The sequence below is a fragment of the Ictalurus punctatus genome, chromosome 29, assembly GCF_001660625.3.
Source record: "Ictalurus punctatus breed USDA103 chromosome 29, Coco_2.0, whole genome shotgun sequence".
In the NCBI taxonomy this organism is placed as follows: Eukaryota; Metazoa; Chordata; class Actinopteri; order Siluriformes; family Ictaluridae; genus Ictalurus; species Ictalurus punctatus.
The window spans coordinates 1,083,805-1,106,304 of record NC_030444.2 but is presented as its reverse complement, the minus strand read 5'-3'; the positions used below and the strand labels follow the sequence as shown (position 1 = coordinate 1,106,304).

The 22,500-nt window shown below is 41.7% G+C and overlaps 1 protein-coding gene across 1 annotated transcript in view; it reads right to left on the bottom strand.

Moving 5' to 3' along the window:
• Positions 1 to 22,500, bottom strand: part of LOC108260563 (zeta-sarcoglycan) — a 128,908-nt gene that overhangs the window by 60,000 nt on the left and 46,408 nt on the right. The gene's annotated exons all lie outside the window — the stretch shown is intronic.

The window sequence follows — 22,500 nt, the reverse complement described above, 5'->3', positions numbered from 1 at the left end:
CTAGTGTTCATGGTTCATCTGGCACAGGTCACTGAGACACACACACACACACATAGGCTAGGACCATAGTGCCAGCTGTTACCATAGTGATTTCTGGAAAACTCTCTGTGTGTGTGTGTGTGTGTGTGTGTGTGTGTGTGTCACTGGACTGTCATCACAGCTTTGGAGTCCAAATAGAAAAGTTTCTCCCTCTCACACACACACTAAAGAAAACTTTTTTTATCACACAGTTCACTGAAACTGTCTAAAATGACAGGTTTAAGATGAACACACACACACACACACACACACACACACACACACACACACACACACACACACAGGAAGGCTTCCCTGGATATCAGCAGATAGCATCTGGCTATCACCGGGCTTTCAGATCCAACTATGCAGCTGTCTGTTCTGTGTGTGTGTGTGTGTGTGTGTGTGTGTGTGTGTGTGTGTGTGTGTGTGAATATAATTTTAATTCTAAATATCGTTCATCTCAGGCCGCTCAAGTCACAGCACACATGCTAATCGATTAATTAGCATACCCCATGTATTGTATGTGTGTGTGTGTGTGTGTGTGTGTGTGTGTGTGTGTGTGTGTGTGTGTAAATCGGTGTGTACACTAGTGTCTGTAAAGTAGCTAGTCACTAGTTAAAGCTAGTCATTACTTACTGTAGAGTAGCGATAGCATTTGCGCTTTAGCCGTTATCACTAGCATCTGAGTTAGCAATGTAAATTTCTTCAGAGGTTTTAATCACTGACAAAATGATCGTATTGAGTCGCTAACTCAGATTTGCAGCAAAAAAAATGCTGTCCTGAACAAAGCTATCTCACTCTCATACACGTTAGCGCTCGTAGCTCGTTTGCTAGCATTCTTACCTAATTTCCAGTGACTGATTTTGCCCTGAGGAGTCGATAATCTCGCAGTGCATGACAGTTAGCATTCCGCTACACGTTCCTAATACGGATTTTTATACCGTGTATTCAGCCGGTAAAATAAAACGTCTTATTCGAAGGAAAGCGAGCGAGAGGTGCTAAGCGCTAACGAGCGGAAGTGTGTGACCGTGTTTAACAGTCTCATAAAACAGAGGAGCGATGATCATGAATGATGAGAGCAAAGACGATGCTGCCTGATTGGTGCTAGCAGGGAATTAGCACTGGTCCGGAGGGGAAAAAAAACAAGAGTGAGTTTCTTTTTTTTTAATCATCAAAGATATAATCGGCATACAAAAGCGATTCATGGCATCCTGTAGAGAGAATAAAGATACAATTTCAAAATAAATAATTAATTTTGAATGTCCACTCCTGTTTTTTTTGTATTTTATTTTAAGTGTGCTTCCTTATGTTACACATTTACTCCCGAGCGCTTTGCTACTGGATGAATTAGCATCTTTAACAATAGACGTTTTCTCTGCAAAACGACTGATGATAATAAAAACGATGACATTTCTTAGGATTAAAAACTTCTATCCAGCTAATATCCATCTGTGTTTGCTAAAATGCCCCGCCCCGCCTCCTCCCATTAACCATTAAAAATAAAAACTAAAAAAAGAGCATGTCGCACAAGAAGTTTTCTTGTTAATTACTCCCCAAATCGTGTTTTCCCGTCAAGAATGTGTGCGAGTCGCTCGCCAGCGGGACACGCTCAGCTGATTCGCCGCTAATTCAGCTTGTTAGAAATGATTGCTTTGTTATCACTGCCGGAGCTCGGTGCGAGAGCCTCGTGAGCGATGTAGCGCTATGGCGCATTAGTTCTAATGAACTGCTCCATATGCTCCGAATCTCTTCTGGATGAGCGACATAAATGGATACAGACACACGCGTGTGCCGCCGCCTCGGGTTCTGCCGGCCCGGGCGCTCGAACCGTCCCGAGGAACTGAAATTGACGTCATTACGCTTTAGGCCCTCTGAGAGGCTTCTGTCTAAATCATACATAATGACATAATTACAGCCATTCAGGGCCACAATTACACTCTCGTCTGTGCACCTTTTACATCCCGTATAATTTCCATACTACTGTCAAAAACATGGCACAGTCTCTGTAGCAGAGCTCTGAACTCTCTAAATAGATCAGTTAACACGCGAATCCAGCTGCTATCCAGAAGCTAAATCCAAGTTTCAAACAAAATAAATGACTTCCTGAACTCGTCACGTTCCACAATGACCTATTAAACCCTCATGATTCCATGCTAATCCAACTTTAGTTACTTGCTGATTTTACTCTGAACCAATCAGATCCCATAGAACAATTAGCCAATCACTTTCCACAAGAACTGACTCTAAAACAACCACATTCCTCGCTAAACCCAAATCCTACCCAATTTAATCACATGCTGATCCGCCCTGGACTCTTCATTTTCCACACTAAACCAAATTTGAGCTTTCTGAACTTATCTAATTTCATGTTGGTCCACTTTAAACTAAACATGCTAATCCACTCTGAACCAATCAGATTCCACCAGATTCCATGTTAAAATAACCAAACAGACCTCACTCTAATCCACCGAAAACCAATCAGATTCCACTCTAATCCACTGAAAACCAATCAGATTCCACTCTAATCCACTGTATACCAATCAGATTCCACTCTAATCCACTGTAAACCAATCAGATTCCACTCTAATCCACTGTATACCAATCAGATTCCACTCTAATCCACTGTATACCAATCAGATTCCACTCTAATCCACTGTAAACCAATCAGATTCCACTCTAATCCACTGAAAACCAATCAGATTCCCCTCTAATCCACTGTAAACCAATCAGATTCCACTCTAATCCACTGTAGACCAATCAGATTCCACTCTAATCCACTGTAAACCAATCAGATTCCACTCTAATCCACTGTAAACCAATCAGATTCCACTCTAATCCACTGAAAACCAATCAGATTCCCCTCTAATCCACTGTAAACCAATCAGATTCCACTCTAATCCACTGTAGACCAATCCGATATCATGTTACTCCACTGTAACCCAACCTGACATGCTAAGTCAATCTGAAACAATCAGATTTCAATCTAATCCATTACAGACCAGTCAGATTCCACTCTAATCCATGGTAGATCACTCTGATCCCATGTGAATATATTGTAACAACTGTAATCCAACCTGAACCAATCAGATTCTGTTGTAATCCTCTCTGGACCATTAAAATCCAATCTCCCCTGAGATTCCATGTTAATCCACCTAAGCACCATGCTAATCCACTGCAAACCAACCAGATGCCATGCTAATCCACTCTGATCCAATCAGATGCAATGCTAATCCACTCTAAACCAATCAGATGCCGTGCCAAACCACTATGATCCAATTAGATGGCATGGTAAATTGGCTAGTCTATTCGCAAAAATGGCCTCAACATTTCCATTTCAATCTATTATGATTCTACAATGATCATTTTAAAAATCCCTTATCATGCAGAAAGGTTTTTTTTTAATGACACTTTGGTAAATAACAGCAGTAACAAGTCTCATGTGGTTAAATAACAACATTAATGAGTCTCCTCACAGCAAATTAGACGTGCACACAGACAAAAAAAACAAAAAAAACAAAACCCCGGCTTTGACATTGCACTACAGTTTCCCTGGAAACAGCTTCTCATCTCACCCCATAACCTATCTGCATCCATAGTATCGACGTTTCTCTTTCTGCTAGCTTCACTTTTCATTTTTCCCCGTGAAAGAAAGGGAAAGGGAATTCTGCGGTACAGCCGGGGAGCCTGAGCTGAAGATGGGAGCAGATGGTTGGAGTTTTTAATCACCACCCTGCAGCTCTCGCTCTCAAATTCAAATGAGTTTTACTGGCATGGTGCTAGCAAGATACAGCGTTTGGTAAAGCATTTCCTTATCAAATACTTCATATCAAAGATTCAGAAGTGCATTTACATGCACAAACACACACACACACACACACACACACACACACACACACACACACCAAGTGTCATTTCAAACCTTTCTCATTAGCGGTTGCGTCATTGTGTATGCAGAGGAGTCGAAACTAGCAGGACATCCATGTGTTAAATGGTTTTCTTTCTCAGGAGAATCTGACACTGCTTATTAAACTCCTAAACATCACACCCTATATGTGCTTGTTGAACATCCCATTCCAGATTTATTCCCCCTTTCCTGTTTTAATAAGCTCCACTCTTCTGGGAAGGGTTTCCACTAGATTCCACTAACCATAACCCTAAACCTAACCCACTAGATAAAAGAGCGTTAGTGAGTTTGAGGTCCGGTACTGATGTTGATGTAAGGAGACTCCAGTTCCAGTTCATCCTAAAGGGGATGAGTCAGTGGGGTTGAGGTCCGGTACTGGTGTTGATGTAAGGAGATTCCAGTTCCAGTTTATCCTAAAGATGATGAGTCAGTGGGGTTGAGGTCACGGCTCTTTACGGGACACTCGAGTTCTTCTACCTTCTTCCAGCCTTCACACACCGCGTCTTCATGGAGCTCGCTTTGTGCACAGGTGCGTCATCGTGCAGGAACAGGTTCGGGTTCCTCTTAGTTCCGGTGAAGGGAAATTATAATCCTATAGCGTACACAGACATTCTATACTCGGGTGCTCGGAGATGAAGCACATTAGTGAGATGGTCAGGGGTGCACATACTTTTGGCCCTATAGTGTATTGGAGCTATAGTGGATGCAGAAGAGAACACTTGGGGACATGCAGCTCCACCTTGCTGTGTTTTATTCATTACTTTCCTTCATCGTTTTGAAACGAGTCATTTCGGAATCGTTGAGGGAATATTCAGCGCATCCTTTTCTAGCACTGACTTGCCGGCTTCTTTCGTCATCCTTTTTCCACACCTCCCTTTGTCCTTCCCCATTTTACTTCTTGGGGTCGGTGCTTTATGGCAGCGGGTGAGTAAAAGCCTGTGTGTACAGCCGTAAATTTGCAGCACCGATCGATCCTTGAGCAATTTTACTAAGAGCGCTCGACTCCCAGGGAAGCCCACTGGTTATTGGCAAGAGCTTGCTTGATCAGAATACCTCCAGGAGGGCATCTCTTTCTCACTCGTTCTCCTCATTACTCAGGTTTAGGATACGTCTTGACTCGGTCCCTGTGCTACTGACAGATTGGCCTCGAGCACGTTTCAGAAGTGATCTTGAAGGACTGATCCCGGGATCGGCCTTGTTTCATTTATTCCACTCAATCTGAAAGGGCCTCTCTCGATATACAACGTCTTCCAACTGTTTTTTTTTTTTATTATCCGTCTCTCAGCTTTCGTTTTGACAATCTCTATTTCTCTCTCATCCTCTGGAGGCTCCCAGCATTCTGCGTAGGGAGCCTGATGGTTATTTTAAGGACGTGTGGGAGACGTATTGAATTTTTCTGCAGGAGAAGTGGCTCATCACAGACGAGTAGACCTCATACTCAACTCCTCAACCTCTCTCTTTTCCCCGAACAGCTAGGTCCTCAAAGTTCCACCGCCGCCTCCTGACCTGACATTTACCCATGAGCCAAAGCAGGCAATACCTTGTTGCTTTGAAGCAGCAGAGGGAGAGATGGGTAGCTCGGTAAAGTGCTTTCTAAATGGCGTTTAAAAAGCAGATCGGCTCTGTCACATCGAGTCAGTGGCAGACAGAAAAGAGGAAGATGGATCTTCGGTGCAAATGGGGTTCGACTTAACCAAGGCCATTTGAGGTAATGGGGTACACTCGAGTGGAGCCAGAGCTTCTTCCACACTCCGTCAACTGCCGCCTTCGAGCCCCAGGCGCTCGGGGTGTTTAATGCGTCGTGACGTGATCGAAATTCAGAAAATTGCTGGAGTTTCGTCCATTAGAAGTGGCTCATATACTGGAAATGTGGCAGCTTGGGAATTACATCAGGATTATAAGGTTTCATCATTCTTCATTAATGTAAAAAATGTGTGTTTAAATAAATACGTTTCATGAAATCTTTTTCCTGCTTGTTGAATTTCTTTCAGAAACATGTCAGGGTTCTAAAGTTCTCATTCTCTCGTTGCCACTTGAAGGTTTATAAGAGTGCAGCAGAAGCAGTCTGACTGCACCTCGGCACATACTGTATTTGGCACCAGTTCGATAACCTCAACGGAAAAAGAGAGTCTAATGTACAGCATTTCTTTTGTAATCTTACTTCCCTCTGTACCTTGGCGGCATCCGGCCCTCCACCCTCCTCGGGTTTGCTTCTGCCTCAGCCTCTGCCTCTGCCTTGCTTGGCAGTTCATTTGTCCGGCAGAAGAGGAGCCATTAAATTAAGTCCTGCTTTGAGGCGTCCAGCAGCTGACTTACTCCACTGTCATTTTTTTAATTCTGCCATTGCTGCCTGGCACACTAATGGCCTCCACTTAGCATCGAGCAGATATCTGGCTAATGCTCAAAACCTGTGCTGAAATTATGAATGCCCGAGACAATCGGCGGAAGACAGAGAGCGGGAAACAGTGATAAAGCTGATAAAGATATTATACTACACCCAGAAATGGCAACCGGGCATCGCTGACCCCACACACATAACCGGTCCTCATTATTATTCTGTATTGGCAACCTTTTGTGTGGGTGAAGTATTCCTTTAAGCACCTAGGAGATTCCTCCAGGCTGCCCCATTACTCTTTTCACCCACAGCATTCTGGGTAATTACAGCTTACACATGAAACCTGGCACTTCATTCTGGTGATCATTAGGGTCAACTGACCAGCTGAGAAGTGGCCATTTCCACTGACTGATGATCTGAGAAGATTGATAGGAGGTTCAGGTGATCTACAGGGACCTTTACTTGGTAATGGATGCAATTGTTTAATGGATGACATCATTAAAAGTGTTGATTGACATCAGGGACCAGCTTGGTCGCACCTCTGAAGCTGTTTCCTTTGCTAAATGAATCACAGAATATCAGAATAGTTATTCCACGGCTCTTCCAGTTTCTCCAGTAATATTTGGCCGGGATTAGTTTTCTAGAGTAATTCTTATTGACTAATATGAGATAAGTGATAAGAGATGGGTGTGTCTTCACGATGTGAAGCGTATGCATACTATACACACCTTACTTAACTCCAAAATGATTGTTTTTAACTTTATTTATTGGAGCATGGTGTTAAAAAGTAAAGTTTGCCTTGGGTTACATGTGCAAAATGTCACAGCAATCACGGCGTTGCTCGGATAGCAGCTGCTAAGCTAAACCAGGGAGCAATAAGGACAGCCGTAACGACACATCAGCCCAAATCTCCTTCCGAGTGAAGTGTACAAGAACCACGCTTTTATTCCTCACCAAAGGAGAGTGGTTTTTTAAAAAAACAACAAAAAAAACAATTTCCATTAAAGTGGCGTATTACAGCACAAAGGGTTCTCCTGAAGTCCTTGACAGGCTTACAAAAGAATTCAACAGATTGTGTTCAAACACTCCTGAGCCGTAGCGAGAGGAGCTCTGAAATTCCCGGAAGCTCTGAGAACAAGGAGGTGGAGAAAGAGCGTCAATGACGTCGTAGACATCACAGCGTTGATCATTAGGTATTATGCTCTCCTACACTGTTAGAACCCTTAAATGTTTATCAGTTGTCCCTCTGGACAAAATCATAGAGGTTCTATTTCCCGTTCAGAAAGATTTCCATCCTCTGGAACCCTTAATTATCTAAGGAACCCTTTAAGAACCCCTGAAGAACCTTTGGACTGTGCATAGACTGTTAACAAGCTAGAGGATCTATTGGTTGTTCCTCTGGTGGAAGCTTTAAAGGTTCCATGTTTTCCATTCTCAGAAAGGTTTCTAAGTCAGACCATTTTAGGAAGCTATTCATTGAACCCTTAAAGAATCACGGAAGAACCATTTTTTTCTATCAGTAAAAAATTAGAACCTTAAGGGTGCTTTGATTGGGCCTCTTGGTGAAGTCTTCAAGGCTCTGCTTTCTTAACAGAATGGATTCCAAGTAGAACCCTTTCCCCCTTTTTTGGAAACTAATATCCCTTAATTATCCACTACATCCTTAAAGAACCCTCAAGGAACACTTGTTCCTCTAAGACTGTACCACATACCAAGAGCTAAATGTTAAACACCTGACAGGTTCTAGGTACATTCTGAGGAAAGAGTTCTTTAAGGCTTCATTAGTTAATGAAGCGTTCTTATCCTTCTAAAACGACTGGAACCCTTTCTGATTTTTCTGGTTGTAGAACCTGCAAGTTTTCCCCCAGAGGAACAACTGAAGAACAGTTAAGTGTGTTGTTTTTTTAAACAATGATGTATTCCATGGCGCAAGCCTGAAGGTTTGAAAGCTATAAACAGTCCAAAAGTACCTTTAAGGAACCCTTTTTTTTCCCTAAGAGTGTACCAAGTAACCAAGAACTACGTTTGAAATTGTAAACCTGACAGGTTCTAGGTGTTCAGAAGAAAATAGTGAGCAGGAATTTGTACTGCACACTTACCCAGATAATACACACACTCTTAGGGGGGGGGGGGGGGGTTCTTCAAGGGTTCTGTGGACGATCAAGAGTCCTTAGCTTCTGAAAAAGGGGTTTTCAATGTTACATTTAAATCTAGTCATAAAACTACACAAATTGCACTCCCTTGGGTACCTTGTGACTCCAAATGATGGTGTATTTCGTATCTGCACCTCCCCCCTACCCCCGGAAAATATTCCTACTTATGTGGCTAAGACGTAAAGTAGATACCTGCTAACCTTATTTTGTTGGCTTGTTATCCATGATATCTACTTCACATCCTAGCCATCTCAGCACAAATATTTTTATATATTTTGCTAACAAGCAGGTTGGGCACGCTCGCTGCTTGCACTCTCTCTTGCTTTGAGCCTATGCTCTGCTGTGTTTGAGCGACGCGTCGTTAGCTTGTATTCAGGCCACGAACCTGAGCCGCCTCCTGCTTGTACGCTCTTGATAAGCAGAAACAGAAAGAAATCACATTTACAATGCGCCGTGCCGGGCCGGAGGAAGCACGGGAGTCCTCCGGGACCTTTTTTCTGATGACAGAGCTTTTCGGATCGCTAATGTCGGAGAGAGCGGGGAAAAAAAAACCCCGGCTGATCTCGTCTTGTCCAAACGGAATCCTGAGCATGCCAGGAGATCCAGCATGAGGCGAGCGAGGAGAAAGGATGGATCTTGCCAGCCTTGTTCATTTAAAACTACGGCCTTTTTTTTTTCTTCTTTTGAGCTCCGAGCTCTTTTCTGAAACATTCCTTTCATTCCTTCTTTGAAAGTCCACCAGCAAGAAAGAAACTCACGCTAATATTATTTTTTGAAACTCAGATAATTGAAAATAGCAGGTTGGGGTGACTAAAGGAGCAGGATAAAGGGTCTAACACACTCTTTATATCCTCGTGAAGGGCTTGTTAATGAACCGATGAGTTGTGTTAGAGCGAGAAAACGGTGCCTTAGGGTGATATGTATCTGCTTTAATCAACAGTATAACACTGCGCAGTGGGGGTTTTTAACTGGTGTGCCCTGAAGAAGAAAAAAAAAACATCGTTACACTGAAAAATTTATGCATCTAAGAGTTACAAGTGGTGAAGATCAAGAAGTTCTTTGGGTTAGAACGTGATAAAGTTCTCTCATATTGTAGTAAATGTTCCAGAGCAGGCGTGGTCTCACCTCATGGACGCATATGTATATCCAGTATAATCTGAGAACGCCTCCATTTCTCCAGCGTTTTACTAAGAGTCATGGACGTCTTCCCATACGCCACAGAATTGCAATATAATTAGATTCCGTATCTAATAAATATAAATGTTTGAATTATTTTTCCAGTCTGGCATTTTGATTGAAATTTATCGCATAGCTGTAATTTGGGTGGAGGTGGGGGGGGGGGGGGGGGGGGGAGGGGAGGCTATTCGGATGAGCTTTATTTTCAATTTCATTCGAGCACTTTCTCAGATGGATCTGCCGCCATTGTAAATAGCGTGTTGATGAATAACGTGTTGACGAATAACGTGCTGAATAATTGTGTTTTGGGCTGACGTGAACAGAACCCTGGTGTGTTCTTCTCCTCGGTGCGGTACATGGCAGGTGAGAACACAGCAATCATTCAGCTCCGAGAGCATCTGAAAGCGATTCGATTCTGAATCGACTCACCTGCAGGAAATGAATCATGGGGAAATGAATGGGGCTTTTATGTTTTTTTGTAGGTTTTTTAATTTTTTTTTAAAAAGCCCATAGAGCTGTAGTGCTGTCACATGTTCTGAAGATCCATCCACTCAGAGTCTGGAGCCTATCCCAGGGAACTCAGGGCACAAGGCAGGGGCAATTTGGACATGCCAATCAGACTACAATACAGTGTCTTTGGACTGGGGGAGGAAACCGGAGTACCAGGAGGAAACCCTTGAAACACAGGGAGAACATGCAAACTCCACACACACTAGTTATTTATTCATTTTTAAAATGATCTAAAACTTTTTCTATCGCTCGGTTTTGCGAGTCTTTCAGCCCTGCACGCTGCTCTCTTTTTTTGTAGTTTGTTTAATTATCTGCTGTGTGAAATCAAACCAACCCAAATAACAAACAAAGTAAACGAATCAATTTCCCTCGGATTCAAACTCAGCAAAAGTATGTGAGAAAGCGCCCTTAGTCTGGGGTGACTAATGAAATAAAAAGTGTTCCTGGCAGGAGACTGTACTGATTACGGTTCTTTTTAGTGAGTCAAATGATTTGGTTCAACTTGCCAATAAGAGTTGTCTCTAAGAGTCAATACCAATAAGAGTCAACTCCCTAAATGACTCATTGTTTTTTTTCTTTCTTTTTTTAAAATGATATTTACTACACCAGTGATTGCTCTTCTCAACTTTCTTGAACATTGTTTCAGGTGATATTGTTGGACCTTCTAATTACCCAAATAACTTTACTTTGCCTTGCATTTTATAAAAGTCTATTAAAATAATTGGAAGGCATTGCGATTATGAATCAGCACAAATGCCTGCGTTAGTTTTAGTGCTGCTGTGTTTGTGGCTTCATTAAAGAAGATTAATTTCCATTGATTGTGATAAAAGGAATATCTTAATTTCCTTATTGCTTACAGGACTTGTCTAATATAACTCTAAATGTAATCCATTTTCAGTGACTACTGTTCTTATTCAATTATTTTCTGCTTATTTAAACTTATTGTTTAAAACTGCTTATTTAAACAATAATGGAGTGATTCTCAAGAAATTACCCAGAATCCTTCTCTCTCTCTCTTCTCTCTCTCTCTCTCTCTCTCTCTCTCTGAGAAAAACGGCCCTAGAAGAGACCCTTGAGGTACACCCCATGCTTTCCAGCTACAAATTCACCGAAATAATAATAATAATAATAATAATAATAATAATAATAATAATACGGCTCACATTTACAGGGTATCATTTACTATCATGTACAGTGTACAGCTCAATTCTTTATTATTATTTTTATTATTTTATTTGTTCGGCAACCACTAAAAAAAAATCGCTGGCGACATGACTGCGTTCTTTATGCGTTGTTATCTTTAGCGCAAACCCACTTTTTTGTTCTGCCAAAGAGAAAAATGAACCATTAAGCATGTAGAAATGATAAATACGAAAAATGAAGCTTCAAAAACGCTGGCTTGTTTTGTATTCAAAACTGTGGCCTTAATAAAGTTGCTGTTGGTTGCAATATTGTTTTATTTTATTGACTTTTTTGCCACAATAATAATTACCAAACATTTCCCATGAGCATCTCTCCAAAGATGAATTTGAGCCAAAAATGGCCGAACCCTCATCTACAACCTGCAGGAAAACAGCATGGAGTCTCATTATCTCGCCCGGGGCTGTCATGCCCTCATGAAAAAATATCCATCAGCCACAAACTTGACTTCTCAGTCCCGAAGGAATTACCCACAATCCTCTTCTCTAGGTCTATATATTCGGTATATAAATCCACTGCTGCGTACAATCTCAGCAAATGAATCATTTCTTATCAATGAGTGAAAACTCTGTACAGTGTGTGTGAGTGTGTGAGTGAGCGAGTGTGTGTGAGTGTGTGCTCGCCCGAACGTGACCGTAATTCTTCAGTATGATGAGAGAGAGGCAATCACGGCGCCATATTGTTGTCCTGTCAAGAGAGCAATTAGATGACAACGGCAAATCGATACTCGGGGAACGGCGAGAATGAGCGATGAAAAAGAAGAACACAGCGATTAGAATAGCAGGGTGGAGGCGTCGTGCTGTTTCTATCTTTGATATGACACCATTTCGGTATTGATGAATTGTCATCGATAACTGATGACCACACAGAGAGTGGGGTTTGTCCTTGGCAGAAAATGAAGTGTTCTGTGGTTAAAGGGATTTAAATAGTGAAGACTTGATGGACATTAACTGACAATATGAGTGTATTTATATAGCATCGGTCATGTCGGGGGCAAAAAACTCACACCCATGTCACATGATTCGGATTTCATAAAAATATCTCATTCGTCAGATTTATGATGGATTAGCAGTTAAGTGGTGGTTTGACAGAATAAAAACCATGTATGAAGCTTTGTGTCATCTGCATAGCTGTGGAAGTTGGCCTCATGTTCACTGATTTAAAAAAAATAAATAATAATAAAAAAATAAAATGGTGAAATACTGTATAGACGTAAAGTAACAGTGGCCCAAGGAGAGACCCTTGAAGTACACCACCAAAATAATGAAAAATAAAACTAATAAGGCTCACATTTAGTGCTTCTTGTCTACTTATAATAATAATAATAATAATAATAATAATAATAATAATAATAATAATAATAATTCAGCATTCCTGTTTGGTAGCTTCACCATCAGATTTGTTGGCCCATTACGGGAAAGTTTGCAGGAGGATTAGCAAAAAAACACACTTTTTAAAAAATAAAATCCAAGATGGCTGAAAATCTAATTAGGTGAAAATTGACATCATATGGTCTGTTGAACTTGGCTGAACCCATAGAATCCAGAGATGCATGGCTTTTACATTTTGGACGCATGGTTCACAAGTTATGACCATAAACATACTTCCAAATTAGGCCCAAATTTGACCTGATGGTGGTGCTAGAGTGTTGGCAGCACTTGGCTCAAATTTGGTCCAAATGTTTCTTAGTCTCTCCCTGAACAGTGTGCCAAATTTCACAACTTTTTACCATACAGTTCAATGGGCTGCCATAGACAACCTAGCCAGAAGAATGAGAAGAAAACAGAATAACAATAGGGTGCCTACACACCATAATAATAATAATAATAATAACAATAATAATAAATTTAACAGAAGTGTGCTTGCTTAACTAAAGAAATTACCCAGAATACTCCTCTCTTTAAACATAACCTATTGTAACATGGATAGCATAACTATAGAAGTTTGTACACAACTAAGAGTGGCCCAAGAAGAGAGCCTTGAGGTACACCTCACGCTTTTCAGCTATAACTTCAATGAAAAATTCTATACAAATATGAATAATAAGGCTCACATTCAAAGGTTAGAATTTACTATTGTTTATTGTGTATAGCTCGGTTATTTAACTTTTTAAATTACTTTTTATTTGTCTGTTTAACCATAAAAACAGTGATGACGTGACTGCTATTCTGGCAGCATTTATTTAGGGTGAAAAAAGGGCAATATATTGTTCATATATTTTCAAATATAAAGAGTAACGATACATATACATATATATCTTGCTGCATTACATTAATAGTGAATGTAACGAACATGAACTAATAAACTGAATGAAGATAAAGAACTTTCCTTGTAGTTAGAGTGACTTCTGAAGTGAAACTTTTACTTCTGTATTTTATCCTGTAATTTACTGTTACACTCATACATTTGCGTCTTAAACGACATCACTGCAGTTATTTATGCCGTTTATTTCACGCCTAATGAGCACGTCTTACTTTTTTTTTTTTGTCCCTGTCTGTAAGAGATTAGTGGAGGTTACTTAAAATGGGAACTTGTCTCCGGGTCATCCGGAGGGAATATTTAGCCGCTGTTTTATTAATTGGCTGATGATTTGAGCACCGAAGGAATTCTGTCTGCATATTTCTTACTTTTTTTTTTTTTCTTTTTTTTTTTTTTGAGAAGGAAGTCATTTAACAGCTTCAGAAGTGCCTTTATTTGGACTATTCTTTCCAAAGATATCCCCATAACCCTGTCCTAGAGACTTTCTGTGCAATATTATGAGTGATTGTGACTTTGACTGATTTTTACATCGAGTTCAGACTGCAGCTAACGGAGAATTATACTAGAGTCAAAGCGTTCAGTAAAGTATTCGACAGCTTTTATGTGGGTTAAAGCTGAAACAATTATTACAACGCATATTTCTACAGCGTTTCTAGAACAGAAGCATCATCTGCTGTAATAATGGTTTCACAATAATGTGAAAAATACAGCAGGACAAAATTTTATGATCCTTAAGTTAAGTTAATGATCCGTAAACTAAGAAAATCTTCATAAAAAACAAACTAACTAACTAACAAAAGAAACCCAATGCTTTTTAGCCTAATATAATAACGCTGTAGGAAACATCAAAAAAATCTGACCTTTAATTAAAAGTATGATAATATGTTTTAGTTACTATTAATAAGCAAGTAACAAGTAGTTAATCATTAATCATTAATCATTAATTAATGAGTAATTAAGGTATAAATTACTGTATGAAGTACAAGGATAAATTGTTGTGTGGATTTAAAACTATTGTAGAAAATAGATTTGTGGAATTAAAATGAAATATTAAACTGATTATTCAGTGAAAATATAAAATGGTAGATGAAGAACTTTTTTTTAAAAAAAAAACCTTTATAATAAAAGTTTTACTTGATGCTTAATTAAACAGAGAAGAAAAATGTAGATTTAAATTTATATATATATATATATAGAGAGAGAGAGAGAGAGAGAGAGAGAGAGAGAGAGAGGGAGAGAGCGCTGTTAATTTCTCCAAATTGCTAAGTAATGTATTTAATAATTCTTAGTAATATTAATAACAAAGGTTTTGAAGCTAATTACCTATGCATTATTGGATTGTAAATAATTTATTACCAGACCTTGAGTAAGCTTGATCGAGTTCATAATAAAAGTTCTTATTGTCGTTGTGGGCGTGTTAAGTTGTTTACTTTTATATCTACCCAAATAAATCGTAAAGTATTTTATTAAGACTCCGCATTGTACGATTTCCGCCCCGCGATCCGCGTTTGAGTTTAAATAGTTTTCTCAGCGGGACGGCGCGTACAGACGTTCTCCATTAAATGCAAAATGGACGACTGGCCCTGAAACTTTCAGCTGTAAAGTGGAAAACATCACAAAGAGTAACAGCGGGAGAGATACTAAATGTGTGTGTGTGTGTGTGTGTGTGTGTGTGTGTGTGTGTGTAGCAAGGGCGAGAAACATTCAGATAAGCAATGGAGCAAAAATACAATGAGACACACACATACACACACACACACACACACACACACACACACACACACACACACACACATTTAATTTTTGGCATGTATCCTGACAGAATGAGTGCCAGAGGCCATGACAAGCTGAAGGCAGGCCGGGCTGCTAACGACCTCTGCCCCACAGCATTCTGGGATATGCTACAGTAATGAGCTAATCCTCACTCATATACTAGTACACACACACACACACACACACATACACACACATACACAGACTGAATTTCAGCCCGGAGTTTTGTAGCGTTCAGCTTTTCGCTGTAACTTTTATTTGAGCCGTTCCACAAAATTAAATGTAACTATAAATGGATAAAAAGTACATGTTGTTCTTACTTAAAAAACAAACAGTAATGACTGGCATATTGTTGTGGTATGGGAGGAATAAAACACTTTGGGGTGGTAACTGTAACGCCGATTCGTCACGCCGTGCAGTCGTTGAGTGTTTTACTATAGCAGCGTGTTTTATTTGTCACTAGCTAGCTAATATTTGCGAGAAAATTGCCAAGTTAATGTTTTTAATCAGGCTTTAAGTAACGAAAAACAAGCTAACATCACTGCATCCACGAGCTAACATCACCGAGAGGTAACTTCGAAAGTGAGCCAAAAAACGTACGATTTGTTACCGTCAGTGAGTCGTAACTTCTAAAGTGATCAAAATAAACCGGATATTTTTTGTCATTAATGTTTTTTTGTCAGCATCGCAGGGTTTAGAATGATGTCATCAGTGTCTTACGCGTCGTAAAACAGCGCTAAACGCCGTGGTGTGGGTTTTTATGTGTGTCGGATAGACGAGCACGCGATATTCACGTCGGTGAACCCGTCCCTTACCTCAGGAGAAATCATTAGCGTGGCCCCCCTCCCCTCCCCCTCACGCAGGAGTGCGTGAAATAAACCCGCGATATTAACACAAATAAAGTCTCGAACAAAACCCGGAGATTAAAAGCAAACAATAATCATTTTCAGCTCAGCGCTCAGGGGCTAATCGTAACCGGCGTGAACTCATCAAGCAGCAGGTAAATCATCTGATTCTCTCGCGTCTGTTTCCTCTTTTCTTTTTTTCTCCCCGTCCCTCGCTTTCAATTGCTCTTTTCTCACCCTGATTTAATTTCACTTCACCACTGAGCAACAAAAGCTCTCTCTCTCTCTCTATTTCTCTCTTCCCCTGTCTCTCTCGTTCCCTCTCCCCCGCCATTCTCCCCAGTAAGAAAATGTTCTCCTCTGCTTGATTTTGGGAAAAAGAAAAAAAAACAGAACTGCAATCTCGGGAAATGAACTTCGCAGCGAATGCTAAACAAGTGTTTACTCTGGAACTGTTAACTCCGTGTGAGGCTGAACTGTGATTCTTTCATTGTTGTCAACTCTATTCAATTCTATTCTGCTTGAAAAGTCATACGTTATTGTACCTGTTCGGTTATATCAGGTATTATGATCCGGACGTTCTACTCTTTCCTGTTCCACCATCATTTGGATATGATGCCCTATTCTATTCATTTCATTTCTATTCAAGCTGTGTTTTCTTTTTATTCTATTTAACTAGTGATATTTTTTCTTTCGTTGTTTATTCTATTTAAATTTTTTCATCAGACTTATGCACATGGGACTGGAGGTTTCTAGCTGTAATGGTATACTGTATGTGGTCGGGATGTTTATTTTTGACAGCGTGAGCGCACACACACACACACACACACACACACACACACACACACACACACACACACATACACACACACACTGCTTGCCCTGCCAGAAGCTCAGTTTCCTGTCTTCTCCTCTTCCAATTTATAGTGAAGCCAACAAATGCAAACACTTGAAATATTATGCAAATTCCCCAGAGAGGAAAATATGATGGCCATGAAAAGTTATTCAGAAAAAGAACGAGTGCACCATCTCTCTTTCTCTCTCTCTCTCTCTCTCTTTCTCTGAGCTGTTAGTTATTCTCTCCTGGAGAAAGTGTTCGAACATCATTACCAGTCGAGTAAATAAATACACAAAACCAATAACCGCCTGAGCCAGCGGCAGGTTGGATGCGGAACGTGAGCGCCGCTGCTGGCCTGCAGACACAGTGTGCTTGAGAGCTCATCGTTATTACTTAACGAGTAATTAGCGAGTGAATAAATGTACGCAGATAGCAATTGAAAGGCAAATTGCACACAGTTCATAGCTATTAACTGTTCCAAATGAGGGTTTAGTGACTCCGGGTGGCCTTGGCTATGTGTGTGCATTGTGGGGGTCAGTCATTGTGGGTAATGGGTTTAAATGAGATGGAGGGTGTGTGTGGAAGAGTGGTAAAATGAAAGAATTACATCAAATCTACTGCTTAGCTAATTCACCAACACGGCCAAAATCAAATCTCCACTAATACATTTATTAATTAATGAATCATTTATGCAATGCTCTAATTTGTTTATAAAATGGTCCACGTTCAACGAACCTCAGAAAAAAACAACCCTGCACGATGCGTTTATTTTAAACGAAACTACATCTGCTTTACCGTCCAAAATTTATAACGCATATGTCAACAAACAGCGGTCCTCATTTATCAAGCTGATTATGAACACATTTGTTCAGAAATCGTTTGCGGGAGCAAAGAGATTAATAGTACAGCAGAGATAAATCTTCATATAGTGAGACAATGTGGAACCAGAGGATGGAGTCAGAGCCTGGAGGGAGAACGGGTTTGTGAGGATAGGATGGGGATGGAGATGGAGCTTGCAGATAGATCAGATGAGGTTGAAGTAGCAGAAGGTAGCAAAGGAAATGCAGTGAGGCCTGTGGAGTTGGAGTGGAGTTGGTGTCTATTGGGATGAAGGGGGTAATAGGGTCTACAGCAGAGGTGTCCAATCTTATCCAGAAAGGGCCGGTGTGGGAGCAGGTTTTCATTCCAACCAAGCAGGAGCCATGCCTGATTCCACCTGTTTAATCAGTTGATCTTGGCTTTCAATAGACTCAGGTGCGGCTTCTGCTTGGTTGGAATGAAAACCTGCACCCACACCGGCCCCTTCCAGATAATATTGGACACCCCTGGTCTAGAGGGATGAGGTGAAGATCGGGCCTATTGGGATAGGATGAAGATTTGGCAATGGGGTGAAGATGGATAAGAGGCTTGGTGGGGCCTACAGGGATAGTGTGGAGATGGGACCTACAGGGATGGGTTGGAGAAGGGCTGGGGTGGAGATGTGTGGCCTGTGAGAATGGAAATGGGGCCTGCAGGGATGAAATGGAACTAGAGCCTACAGCAGTGGGGTGGAGATGGGGCCTACAGGGATGGAGCCTAAGGGGATGGGATGGAGATGGATAGATGGCCTGATGGCCTCTACAGGGATAAGGTGTAAATAAGGCCTACAGGGATGAGGTGGAGATCTGACCCATGGGGAGGGGGTGGAGATGGGACCCACACTGGGTGGAGATATAGGAATGGGAAGAGCATCTGGGCATGTGCAGGTTATGGTTATAACCATAACCATAGTTATGGAGCCGGTTATGGAGTAGGGACTGATATAGGGCCTATGGATATGGGGCCTAATATGCAATTGCATGGTAACACAAAGGGAAGGTATTGGGGCCTGTGGATGTTAGGGTTATAGGGTAGGGATAGAGATGGAGCCTGCAGAGATAGGATGTGTATGGAGTTGGAGCCTGTGGGGATGGAGATGGAGCCTACAGGGAAGGGGTGGTGATAGAGATAAATCCTTCAGGGAATGCCAGGGACAGTCAGACAGAATTTAATCTCTCTCTCTCTCTCTCTCTCTCTCTGCATCTCTGTTCATATTATTGAGGTAACATTTTTTGTTTTGTTTTAATCTTGCTTTGGTTTCTATTTCATTTTGAAGTTTATCATCAGTGCTGTTCTTTCTCTTTTGCTTTGGTAACTTTTTTTTTATTTCACTGCAAATGGAAAAGGAAAGGCCATGCCTGGAAAGCCACTAAACGCTGAGATCCAATCGGCCATAACCAGCGACTTTATAGAGCAATCAAATTGATTAGACAAAAATGTACTCCAGACAATAATCAATACGAAGTCGAGGATCTGGCAGGCTAGACCAGATTTTATGTCCCTCACACATACACAGAGTTTCTCCAGCACCAACGAGGGGCATCAATAAAGCCAATAAACCTCCGACGGATCGATAATACACTAAGACATGCAGAGTTTCTTACAGTTTTCAATTTATGCCATGTCACAGCAGGCATCATGGTAATCAAGGCCCCCTGCTGGGACACACCCAATACTGAGAGAATAACAATCTTAGAAAGAGAGAAACAATTTGAGTAAATTGTGAGTTAGAGGAGAGAGGGACCACCGGCATCTCAAACAAGGGCTGCTTAGAGTCACAGTCATCAGTATTCCCACAAGAGCGAGAGTGAGAGGGTTAGAAGGTTGCCATGCGCATGTACAAATCCTCCACTCCTCTCCATTTGTTCATCAGCAACAGTGTGTGTGTGTGTGTGTGTGTGTGTGTGTGTGTGTGTGTGTGTGTGTGTGTGTGTGTGTGTGTGTGTGTGTGTGTAAAATCATGCTTCATTGGCTGCTTCACTTTCCACTTCTTTTCTGAAATGGACTTCATGCAATCCCTCTCTCCCTCTTTCTTAATGTGAATGGAGGCTCAGCATGCACACTAATAAGTCTCCCAGCCATCTCATTCTGCTGCTAGTGTGTGAATACAGCTCTGTAGGAGCATGACAACACCATTCACATCTCAGTGCCTCAGGGTGGAGAGAGGAAAACAAGAAACACACTCTCCATTAACCTGCATCAATACGTCTTGCAATTTCAGACCCTGTTCATTTACTCGTGAAAGTTGTGAAATAGGTGAGGGATGGGATGTACTGTAGAGAGGGAAGGTGTAGCTTTTCTTACAATTGTATTCAATTAAATTGTAGGAAGGCTTTCACCTGACTGCACTTGTCAATGTCCAACTTATTTTGATGGCAGGAGCTGGCTGGAGGTGACGCTATGGTTAAATGGATACTGATAGGAAGGTTGTGAGCTCAAATGTCAGTATTGCCACTCTCGAGCCCTTGAGCACAACTTGTTCAACTATCCAAGGTCATTAAAGGAAACAGTACGCACATTGCCCTTTATGGTTAGGTTTGGACACCTCTGGGATAATGGAGCAGGTATCTTAGTAATGGGTGTAATGGTGGGAGGGTTGGGAGCAGGGAGGTATTAGTATTAGTTGGTGAAGCTTGGGGGTATTAGTTGGTGGAATTGGGGGGGTATTAGTTGGTGGAATTGGGGGGGGGTATTAGTTGGTGGAATCGGGGGGGTATTAGTATTAGTTGGAGGAAGTGGGGGGATTAGTTGGTGGAATCGGGGGGTATTAGTATTAGTTGGTGAAATTGGGGGGGCTATTAGTATTAGTTGGTGGAAGCGGGGGGTATTAGTTGGTGGAATCGGGGGGCTATTAGTATTAGTTGGTGGAATCGGGGGGGCTATTAGTTGGTGGAATCGGGGGGGTATTAGTATTAGTTGGTGAAATTGGGGGGGCTATTAGTATTAGTTGGTGGAATCAGGGGGGCTATTAGTTGGTGGAATCGGGGGGGTATTAGTATTAGTTGGTGGAATCGGGGGGGTATTAGTATTAGTTGGTGAAATTGGGGGGGCTATTAGTATTAGTTGGTGGAAGCGGGGGGGTATTAGTATTAGTTGGTGGAATCGGGGGGGTATTAGTATTAGTTGGTGGAAGCGGGGGGGTATTAGTTGGTGGAATCGGGGGGGTATTAGTATTAGTTGGTGGAATCGGGGGGGTATTAGTATTAGTTGGTGGAATCGGGGGGGTATTAGTATTAGTTGGTGGAAGCGGGGGGGTATTAGTTGGTGGAATCGGGGGGTATTAGTTGGTGGAATCGGGGGGGTATTAGTATTAGTTGGTGAAATTGGGGGGGCTATTAGTATTAGTTGGTGGAATCAGGGGGGCTATTAGTATTAGTTGGTGGAATCGGGGGGGTATTAGTATTAGTTGGTGGAAGCGGGGGGGTATTAGTTGGTGGAATCGGGGGGGTATTAGTATTAGTTGGTGGAATCAGGGGGGCTATTAGTATTAGTTGGTGGAAGCGGGGGGGGTATTAGTTGGTGGAATCGGGGGGTATTAGTTGGTGGAAGCGGGGGGTATTAGTTGGTGGAATCGGGGGGTATTAGCATTAGTTGGTGAAATTGGGGGGGTATTAGTATTAGTTGGTGGAATCAGGAGGGCTATTAGTATTAGTTGGTGGAAGCGGGGGGGTATTAGTTGGTGGAATCGGAGGGTATTAGTTGATGGAAGCGTGGGGGGGGGTTAGAATTAGTTGGTGAAAATTGGGGGTATTAGGTGGTGGAAAGTCAAATGAGTTTTTGCGTATGGTGGTAGAAAGCGGATGGCGCACGGAGAACCATCTGAGTTTGAAACAGGGGCGTATGTACTGCGAGAAGATGGTTTTGTTTGGTGAGGTACATTATCTTGATTGTAACAAAAACATCAGAGTAATAATGACTGGAGGAAAATGAGGACCTTCTGGGCTGGAGAAGAGCTGTCTTGGTATCTGGGTTGAGAAGGAACATTCTGGTGATTGGTAGGAACACTTGGAGGATTTGGAGGTAAAGGGAATCTTGGTTCAGCAAGTAGAATCTCCAAAGAATCTTGAGTCAGGTTTTACTATTCCCAGTTAGTAACAAAGCTGAAAGTATCAACCAGATGAGGACAGACTGCATGATCGAAGGAGAAAGGCTTGTTGTTTTGGGGGCCCCGATGGAGAAGAGGTGTGCAGATGTGAAGCACCTTCAGAAGCCCGAGCAGGCCATTGCACTGCTATTTTAAAGCTTCTGTTGCTATGGGAAACCCCCTCTCCCTCCTCCCATGCACATACACTCCCTCCCTCTCCCTCCGTCTGTAACTCGCTCTCTGATTTCTATGGCAACCCACAATCCGCTCGATTGGCTGTGTTCAGGACTTTTCCTACAGTGTTTCTCTCCTGTTTTTCCAGAGCATTACATTCCTATCAAACAGAGTTAAGTACTCACACACACACACACACACACACACACACAAGTGCATTATGCCGTTCTATATTTAGTAAAGCAGTAGGATGTGTGGGCGTCTCACTGACCTGCCGGACTTGGCCCATTATGTTATATAAGTGTATATTTCTCATGTAAATGATAAAGTGCTACGCATCATTACGATCACGGAAATCAGGACATACACG